This window comes from Silene latifolia, chromosome 3 (genome assembly GCF_048544455.1).
Source record: "Silene latifolia isolate original U9 population chromosome 3, ASM4854445v1, whole genome shotgun sequence".
In the NCBI taxonomy this organism is placed as follows: Eukaryota; Viridiplantae; Streptophyta; class Magnoliopsida; order Caryophyllales; family Caryophyllaceae; genus Silene; species Silene latifolia.
Window position 1 is genome coordinate 76,168,608 of NC_133528.1, and position 11,321 is coordinate 76,179,928.

Consider the following 11,321-nt stretch of genomic DNA (forward strand, 5'->3'; position numbering starts at 1 on the left):
CCCTCCCGTGGCGGGTTCCACGGAGGGCGAACTAGGGTGTGAAGCCACTTCCGCAAGTGACTCCACCAAAATCACAATCACAATCACACAACATCATAGCCGTCACAACACCTCCACACCAACACCGTCACAACAACACCCATACTCCGATGATCAGCAGAAAACAAATAATTACAAAACAAACATGTCTTAACAATGAACAGTAAACTGAGTAGGGAAAACCCTACCTTAGCAATCAACAGTAGAACGAAACTTGAACAATCAGAAAGGCTCCTCTACGAAGTCTTCTCCTATACAATAACCACATAGCACAATTACACATTGCACAATCCCCCGTATCTCCCAATTCCATAAATATAATAACCCTAAAAGAATACAAATAACATGGAGATGAAACTTACCAACAGTAGAACAAGAGATTATACGCAAAGACCGCGACAATTGCACACACAACGAGATTAGAGGACGATTAGGGAGTGATTAGGGTAATCGTAAAATGATGAGGTTTGAAAATAATGTTTTAAAAACTGACGCGGGATATAAAAATAACCCTAACCATTCCCTAATCAAACCGTCAAAATACACTTTGCCAGACCGGATACTCGGTCGAGTAAAGTGTATACTCGGCCAAGTATCCTCTACTCGGTCGAGTATTCACTATACTCGGCCGAGTATTCCTCGGCAGAACCAAAACAGACTATAACAACAGCACTACTCGGCCGAGTAGGCTCTACTCGGTCGAGTAGTCACCAAAGAAAATCCGTAGTATTACATTGATGACCTCCTTGTGGTTGATTACCACGATTTGGAGGAATAATATAAGGATTTTGTGGAGGAGCGTGAGCACAGGCATTTTGACTCCTTTCAGGGAAGAAGTTAGAATATGGCGTACCTTGCTTGAAAGACTGGAAGGCATGAACTTGCTCAATGGTACTCATATATTTGGCCGCAGTGTGGCCATCTATCCCAAATCTCTCGCAGGACACTTCCTGTTCAACCATGTGAACCATCTCTTGCTTACCCAGAGACTGTAGCCTTCAATTCGGCTATTTGAGCCGTTAGAGCCTCCAATTGTGATGCAATAGCATTATCTGACCCACTTCCTCTCTTACTTCCTCTGGGTTACCATGCTCAACTGTGTGAGTAGCTATCTGATCTATCAACTTACAAGCATTACCATCATTAGTATTATCTTGGAATCTCCCATTAGCAGCTGAATCAAGCAAGGCTCTATGAATATCATACAACCCGTTGTAAAACTGGTTGCAAAGGAACAAAGCTTCAAAACCATGGTGGGGGACAGACCGAACTAGTCTTTTGAAACGAATCCAAGCTTCATTAAAATCTTCAGTGGGACTGACGTGGGCGTGTCGTTGTAAACCCAATCAAAACACATTTATAATACTCAACAAACAACTAGTTAGCGGTAAGTCGAGGTTGATCCATGGGATGGTGTGCTTTGGGTTCTAAGTCCATCTATCTCAATTTATGCTAGTGTCACAATTGATTGGGTTTGTAGTTGTGTTCTAGACTAATAAAAGCAATAAAGTAAAGCAAGCAATAAAGGAAAGATGTAAACAAATGACTAAAAGTACTAGGATGTTATGGGGTCATAGGGGATTCATGGTATTGATCATACAAACATGTTTACGATTATAAGCAAGAAATTAATGTTGTGGAGAAACCGAGTTGGTTTATGTCTTACGTTTCATAAGAAGAGTTGGGTCCCGGAGCCGAATCGATTAGATTGTACAACACCTACAAGTCGACTTACTTTCCTCCTATTCAACTTCTATGCATGGTCTAACAAGACTCGAGTTGGTTTATATCTTACAAGTCAAGTTGAGTAGATAAGAGATGGTTGTAAATGCAAGGATTCATAGGCTTAGCATTTCATCAAACATAACATGTGCATAAAGTTGACATCACAACAAGCAAGCAATTTAATCATGTGAACATATTATAATAAGCATGAATCAATCCCATGTTGGTTTCCCCTAATTACCCACTAATCCTAGCTAAGAGACTACTCACTCATCATCATGGGAAACATGTCATTAATGGTGTCAATCATCACAACAAGTATAAACATGATAATAGAATGAAGAAATGAACAATAAAGATTAAAGAGTGAAGGAATTATACCAAACTTGAGATGAACCAATTAATAAAGCAAAGAATAATAGAAGAAACTTGATTGATTGATGAAGGGTTGTCAATCCTCCAATAATAACCCAATAGTCTTCAATTACCCAAAAGTAACAAACTTGAACAATAATTAAGGAGAGATTAGTGTGAGATTTGTGAAAGATTAAAGAGTAGTCTATTCTAATCTACTCCTAATCTAATCTAGGAAGGATTCTTAATAAGGAGGCTTAACCTAATCTAAAACTCCATAAAAAGCTCCCTTGATTATTTACAAGTGGGGTATTTATAGTGGAGCTTCATTAGGTTAACTAAGGCTAAATTAGTAATTACATCTTTGAGTTTAGAGCAGGGAAACGCTAGTCTTTTTGGAAGGATGAGCATCTCGGCGGAAGATGTCGCGGTCCGTCCGTCCAGAGAGGGAAGACGCTCGGATTCATGAGGTGGTGCACGGGCGTCTTCATGGGAATCCGCTCGGATTCTTTGGAGGAATCTGGGCGTCTTTGTTGCTCGGACGCTTGGGTTGTCACCCTTGGACGGACGTCTTGCGTGTGATCCGCTCGTCTTCTGTGACAAAATCCTTTTTCTTCACTTTCTTTTTATTCTTTTAGGATTAGTATTTAGTTCTCGCTTCCTCTTCGTACTAGTCCATCAAACATCATCAAATAGCTTCCGAATACGCACGAAAGACGGGAATCTCCGCCTTATTATCTTCTTTCCTTCAAAACATATGAAATGCACTAGGAGAGCAAAATAGAAAGCATTCGACGGATAAAATGGTCATGGAATGATACAATAGTATGGAAAATAGGCTCAATTAGGGGACTAAATATGCTCAAATAATGGTCACATCAAATATCCCCAAACCGAACCTTTACTCGTCCCGAGTAAAGAGCTGACAAAAACTAGACCTTTATTTAAACTATCCTAATAATATAACCGATATGAGACAATTAGCGGGTCTCACTCCGCCCCTTCAACTCACAACAAGACAACCATGAGGTAGGATGCCTTCTTGCAAGGCAAGGTGGGTCTTGCCAAAATGGCGACACATCCAAACATTAAAGCACACAAAATCAAGTAATGGATGCATCTACAAAAGAATAGCCACTTTCCTCATATAAGTGGCGGAAATTATCTATAAGGGAAGCAATTCAAGGGTACACACTCCTTCATAGATGCAATTTCTTCAAACTACTAAGCCTAGAAGGATACCAATAAATCACCTCCATGTTGTGTCAAGCTAGGGTACCTTTGTCCTCAATCGTTAAATGCTTTTGTCAAGAATAGACTCCCTATGGTGTTAGAAACACTGGAGGATCGTGGAATTCCCCCTCTTGCCTAGACAAGAGGAAGGGTCGTCCTCTCTCTACCATGCACAAAAGTGGATACGATGGATAAAGGGATTAATAGATATTTGAGTTTCATTTGGGAGTTTGCTTTTGTTGTTGTTTTTCCCCCTAATTTCTTGTGGCATATAACATTTGAGAACACTTTCTTTTGCCATTTCTTTTGATTTTTGGCATTTCAATACTTGACAACTTTTCAACTTTTCATTTCATTTCTTTTTGAACATTTTCAAAGTCACCCCATATGTAGTGAGGGTGCCTTATATTTGAAGCTTTAGGAGTCTATTTTTTCTCCTCTTTTCTTTTCTTTTGATGCATTTGCAAACTTTTTGACTTTTCATTTCACTTCTTGAACTCAAATTTTTTTCTTTTTGTGCCCATTCCCTTTTGTTGACAAAAATGTGGTAGAACATGGATGATGGATGGATGCATGGTTTCAAGGGTCACCTTGGAATAAACGGTAGCCAAGGAGTTATCACACCACAAGGTACTCTTGACTAGGCCTTAATCCATGGGTCAAAGGATACTAGCATGACACATCCTAGGGTGTTTTACAAGTATTCTAACAAGCAAAGTCTTAAGAAGAAAAAGCATCTACTAGGGCATATATACACTTGTCAAGCTTCCCAAGTAGACGGTTTCGCAAAAATTTTCTAACATGCAAATTACATGCCATGATGCAACTATCATTTATACATCCTGATGCATATGCTTCTACCAGCTAGTATGCCAAATAATCTAAATGCAATCCTATAATCACATTGTTTATACCGCATCAATCAAAACAGAGCCACATAGTCATTAACATAAATAGGAAAAAGGAGATTGGAAAGATCATACCATGCGGTCTTCAATATCCTCATGTCTCGGATGTGGCGCAGTCAATCATTGTGAACAAGGATAGACAAACACAATATATACAACAATATATACATGACTACACTACAATAGAAATGAACATGTTTTTGGTTTTTCAATTATTCAATTTTTATGGGTTTTGTTTTTATGAAATTAAAGACATATTTTTGTGATTTTTCGAAAATTTTCAATTTTTATGCATTTTTGGAATATAAATTCCCATCCTCCACTTTATTTTGGACATTGTCCTCAATGTACATGTAGGAGTAGGGATAAAAAGGAAATACATGTTTTTGGATTTTTGATTTTTTGAAATTAAGTACAAATGCAATGATATGATATGAATGAATGCATGCTCTAACTAAATTCAATTCTATATGACATATATAACAAATGAATGCAATCTAAACTATACTATATGATGCATGATTTAAACTATGGTCACTTATGATCAAACCTCCCCAAACCGATTTAAAAACTATTTCTAGTGTAGAAATGAATAGGTTTGGCCATTAGTAACTATGAATGAATTCTAATCTATATGCAACTATCTACATGAATTATGTGAGATATATTACAATGCAACTATACTATATGAACTAACTAATGTAAATGCAATATGATACAAATGCATGCGAAAACTACACTAAATGCAATGTATATACAAAAGAGAGAGGGAGAGAGGGGTATCATACAAACGGAGGTGGTGAGGTAGGCCTCTTTCACTCGTCATCCTCCTCATCTTGGGGGTAACCATATTGGTGAGAGCTCCCGGCTTGGTCATAGCCTCTTGATTGGCCCCAATACCCTCCTTGGTCAAACTCTCCTTGATCATGCCCTCCTCCTTGGCTAGTATGCTCTCCGCCGCCGCGATCCCAAGCTTGGTTCCCTTGATTAGGGAACAAGTGTTGTGGTTGTGCCCAAGAGGGCAAAGGGCCATTAGGGTCAACATACCCTTGTTGAGCCATGTTATAGTATTGGGGATAAAGGGCCAAGTAGTTGTCGACCCTCCCTTCATGTACCCCGAGGTCCACTCTATTCATGAGTGCCATCAAATCATTAATGCCCGGGGTATTGGGGATTTCCGGTTCAAATTTGGTATGAGGGATAGGGTATGGTGGGATAGGCACATAGGAAGGTGGGCGAGTAGGCCTTGCCGGTACTCCATGAGGTACTTGTTGTTGGCGGGGTGGCTCTTCACTTTGAGGAGGATTGTCGAGAATTTGGATATCAAGGAGGTAGCTTGGTGGAGGCGAATATGGGCTCAATCTTGGGTCAATGCCTGGTATCTTCCAACCTTCAAGGATGATTGAGGTGCATCCTTTTGTGTACCATTCTACACTCCCTTCTTGAGTGTAGTTACACCACCGGTGATGGGTGAAGACGGTGTGCTCATCAATCAAAGTCCTCCCCTCAAGAGGAGTATAGATCCCACGGGCGTTGAACCCGGGGCAAAGGTAGTTGGCCAAAATAGTAATTAGACCTCCCATTACGAAGGTCTTGAGTTAGGTGGTCCCTTGAGCAAAATCATTAAACCTAGTAAGTATCTCAAGGGGTGTGTTGAAGTTATAGCGCCTCGTCCCCCGAACATTCAAATAGGTCTCAAGAAAAGTTAAATCAATGAGAGTACACCTATCTTGTTCGTACCTCCCATTGATGGTACCGGCCACAAAGCGTTCGGTGATCCGAATCACCGGATGTTGGATGGCGAATGTATAACATTGCTTTAAACCGGTAAAATTCCTCCCGGAAATAGCCCTCTAAAGTAGGTCCACATCTAAATTATCGGGTTTATCGGTAAAGTTGGCGGGCACTTCAAGACCGAAAATGTAGGCAAATTGATCAAGTGAAAGACTATGGTCTAGGTTGCACAACCTAAACTCCATGACCACAGTTGTTCGAGTTTTCGTTACAATGCGAAGGCTACTCAAAAATTCAAGGGTGAGACTAAGGTACGTCTCCTCATGGGCATGGAAAAGTTTTCCAATCCCTAGGCCATCAAAGAACATCTCGGTGGGGTACCTTATCCTAAGGACTTCCAACACCCTAGTATCTATGAATTGAGTGGGTTCATAGTTCTTACCAAGCAATTTGACAAAGTTCTTGCGGTGGTGATCGGATTCGAAAAGCACCTCTTGGAAGTACTTAAGTTGTTCAATTCCTCCTCTCATTATGGGACGGAAGTTCCTTGGTGGCATTACCTCTCGCGGAGTTGAGGAGGATGATCCCTTGCGTTTCCTTCCGGTGGATTCAACCAACTTCTTAGCCTTGCCCTTGAGGTTCATCATCTTGAAATTGAGGAAATGGGGGTTTTGTTGGCTTTTGATGTGAGGGGAGTGTTTTTAAGGATGGAGGTGAGTGTTTTAGGGTTAGATAAGGTGAAGAAATGAGGGAGAAAGGGGGTGTGTTTATAGAAGAAAGGGGAATCCGAGAGGATAAGGGTGGGACCTGGCCGGATTGTTCGAGAAAAAGGCCCCAATCCAGGCGTCTTTCACGCGGGACGGGCGTCTTGTGCTAGTAGAAGACGGGCGTCTTCCTTCAAATCCGCGCAGATTTTGAGACAGGGGCTCAGCAATTTTGGGAGCAGGGAGAAGACGGGTGTCTTCTGCGTTGAGACGGGCGTCTTGCTCGGGACGGGCGGATTCTCAAAAATCCGCTCGGATTTCCTGGCAGTTTCAAAATTTTGCTTCAGATGACATTCAGGACGGGTGTCCCGTGTGGAATACGAGCGTCTTCTTTCAGGACGGGGGCGTCTTGTGCTGAATCCGCTCGGATTCTGAGACACTGCCAACCAGTTATGTGACGAGGGCCCTGGACGGGCGTCCAGGCCTCGGGACGGCCGTCTTCAACTTCTTTTCTTCTTTTTCTTTCTTTTCCTTACACAATCATACCCTTTCACTGATTTGCTATTCCTCCTTATCTTTTTCTGAAATTTGCTCAATAAAAATGTAAGATGACTCTCTCTCTCACTACTCTCATGCAAGAAATCAAATACAAATGCAAGAATGTACAATATTATACAAAGTAAGGGGTCCAAGAAATATTTTACAATTGGTAGTTTAAGATAGGACTCCACCAAACTAGTTCAAATTGTAGAAATTCTTGTCGATAGAGCTCAAGGCTCTTAATAAGAGATCAAAAGCTTGTGAACAAGCTCCAAACAAGCATAAGTATGGGTTGCTTCATTTGAATATGAAATTTGGCCAAGGAAGCTTGTAATATGTTCTTTCTTTTGCTTTGTCCTCGGCACTAGAGCTTTCCCAATGTTTCCAATAAACAAGCCCATGATTCTTGTCAATACTAGGCATGAAGTATGGTTCATTTTCATCCGTAGACTTCCACTCACCAACTTCTTCTTAAATCTCGGTGATGATGATAGCGTTTGAATTTGTCAATCCTTCAATAGTAGAAGGAGAATTTTCATGGCATTGATGATCGAGTTCCTTAGAAGTTGTCATTGTGGGTGCCAAACTTCCACAAGTAGCTTCACGAGCAAGTTTCTCTTTGAGCTTTTTCACCAAGTAGCTTTTGTACGATACTTTGGCCTTTTGAAGAAGGTCTACCATATCCTCTTCAATGATCATTGGCTCCATGATAGGTGTCAAGTGGTCTTCATGAGGAATAGGGGAAGGACGTTCTTCTTCATGATAGGGTATCTCAAATGTCTCAAGGATAGGCTCCTCAAGAAAGGTGATATTACGAGTCCATCCTTTAGGCTCATCATCGTTATTGCTATCTTCATACGAATCATAAATGGGGGCTTCATTCAACTCTTTCTCCAATGTCTCAACACTCACTTCAAAGGACACACCCTCATACTCACAAAGGCTAAGAGTACTTGGCTTACTCAACCTCAAATCTTCCTCATCAAACACAACACTTTCATACTCACAAGAGCTCACGGAGATTGGCTCTTCCCATTCTTCGCTTTTCATGTCAAAAGTTACTACTTCAAATTCGCATTCATGCTCAATGTCCAAAGGACGATGGGGAGTGAGTTCTTGGGATTCTTTCAATTGGGCAATTTGAATCTCCAATTCCTCACCTTGGGCAACAATGCCTTGGAGAACATTATCCCTCTTTTGGCTCTCTTCTAGCATTTGTTTGAAGAAGTTTTGTTGATCTCCCATCATTTGGAGAATCACATTTTGAATGGGTTCATTTTCTTGTTGTGGGTAAGTGTGAAAGTGGTTGTATTGTGGCAATTGAAACTCATTATGAAGTGGGTATTGGGTGGGTGGTTGTTGTTGATATTGGATGTGGTGATTTTGGTGGGAAAAGTTGGGGTAGTGGCTAGGATTTTCATTGTACAAATAGTAAGGTAGGTTTGTGTTGACTTGCTCCTCAAACTCCCCATACCCATAGTCATACTCAAAAGATCCACCACATACTCCATATGTCAAGCCTTGGGCCATCATAGCTAAGACAAGGAAACAACTACAAGCATGGAAACTACACAAAAACGGTAAGAACAATCCTTGAGGAACAAGTTCCTCAAGGTGAAAGCAAATTCAAAATAGACAAACAAGTAAGAACTTAATCACATAACACCATCCCCGGCAACGGCGCCATTTTTGATGTGGGCGTGTCGTTGTACACCCAATCAAAACACATTTATAATACTCAACAAACAACTAGTTAACGGTAAATCGAGGTCGATCCATGGGACGGTGTGCTTTGGGTTCTAAGTCCATCTATCTCAATTTATGTTAGTGTCACAATTGATTGGGTTTGTAGTTGTGTTCTAGACTAATAAAAGCAATAAAGTAAAGCAAGCAATAAAGGAAAGATGTAAACAAATGACTAAAAGTACTAGGATGTTATGGGGTCATAGGGGATTCATGGTATTGATCATACAAACATGTTTACGATTATAAGCAAGCAATTAATGTTGTGGAGAAACCGAGTTGGTTTATGTCTTACGGTTCATAGGAAGAGTTGGGTCCCAGAGCCGAATTGATTAGATTGTACAACACCTACAAGTCGACTTAATTTCCTCCTATTCAACTTCTATGCATGGTCTAACAAGACTCGAGTTGGTTTATATCTTACAAGTCAAGTTGAGTAGATAAGAGATGGTTGTAAATGCAAGGATTCATAGGCTTAGCATTTCATCAAACATAACATGTGCATAAAGTTGACATCACAATAAGCAAGCAATTTAATCATGTGAACATATTAGATTAAGCATGAATCAATCCCATGTTGGTTTCCCCTAATTACCCACTAATCCTAGCTAAGAGACTACTCACTCATCATCATGGGAAACATGTCATTAATGGTGTCAATCATCACAACAAGTATAAACATGATAATAGAATGAAGAAATGAACAATAAAGAATAAAGAGTGAAGGAATTATACCAAACTTGAGATGAACCAAATAATAAAGCAAAGAATAATAAAAGAAACTTGATTGATTGATGAAGGGTTGTCAATCCTCCAATAATAACCCAATAGTCTTCAATTACCCAAAAGTAACAAACTTGAATAATAATTAAGGAGAGATTAGTGTGAGATTTGTGAAAGATTAAAGAGTAGTGTATTCTAATCTACTCCTAATCTAATCTAGGAAGGATTCTTAATATGGAGGCTTAACCTAATCTAAAACTCCATAAAAAGCTCCCTTGATTATTTACAAGTGGGGTATTTATAGTGGAGCTTCATTAGGTTAACTAAGTCTAAATTAGTAATTACATCTTTGGGTTTAGAGCAGGGAAACGCTAGTCTTTTTGGAAGGATGAGCATCTCGGCGGAAGATGTCGCGGTCCGTCCGTCCAGGGAGGGAAGACGCTCGGATTCATGAGGTGGTGCACGGGCGTCTTCGTGGGAATCCGCTCGGATTCTTTGGAGGAATCCGGGCGTCTTTGTTGCACGGACGCTCGGGTTGTCACCCTTGGACGGGCGTCTTGCGTGTGATCCGCTCGTCTTCTGTGACAGAATCCTTTTTCTTCACTTTCTTTTTATTCTTGTAGGATTGTGTGGACAAGGCCCTCGGGAACTGCGTCCGCGGGATCCACACTAGGCATAATCGACTCGAGGTTCTTTCGAATCGAATTAAGACAAATTAGAGTCGCCACCAAGTTTTTTGGGAACTTGGAACCGTTCAAGTCAACTTTACACCTTTCATCGAAAAGCATAAAGCCAATCGACTACGAGTGATTAAAGATAAAGACTTGTACCCTATATCACTCGATTTGAATGACTCTCGTAATCCAATGGTATTTAGACGGATCCACAAACCATAGATCTTGAGTAAGGGGTGAGGGTACGTGTTAGGAAGCCCACAAGGACACCTAACCCCGCCCGTCGATAACGGCCTCTACTAAGTCAAGTGTCGGAGTTCAAACAAGGTCATAGCTACTACGATATATGATATGCAAACATCGTTTTAAACCCTAACATGTGACAACAATTTCTATGTCGTTTTAGATGCAACTAAACTAACTTTGTCAAAGTTGTAATTTAGCATGTGGGCTGATTATACTAACAACATACAAAATAAAGCAAACAAGGCTTAAGGGGGAATGGGGGGGGGGCCGTGGGATCTACCTATTACAAACCAGGCATTTCATGCCGACACAACAATAAATTAAAGATACAACTCGATCTAAATACAATTGCTATATACGACACCATACACGACACATGGCCATTCGGCCTAGGAAAACGTGCACAAAGGGGTGGCCCACGGCTTACATGACTCACGGCCTTGGGTCATTCCTCGTGATGCGTGCTTTCACTTAATCTCATCGAATTAGACATAGGGCTACGCACCAAAGCATGCATTAGCATAAACCGGGCCATGTTGCTTTAAACAACATGCGATTTACTACGCTCTTACATGCATTGGGGCACAACCATCTAACCAAACAAGACTAAGGTTTTGAAAGAGGTTTTGACTCGATAAAAGAAAGCTAACTTGAAAATTACAACTCGATAACAAACGATAAATTACAAGCGACAAAAC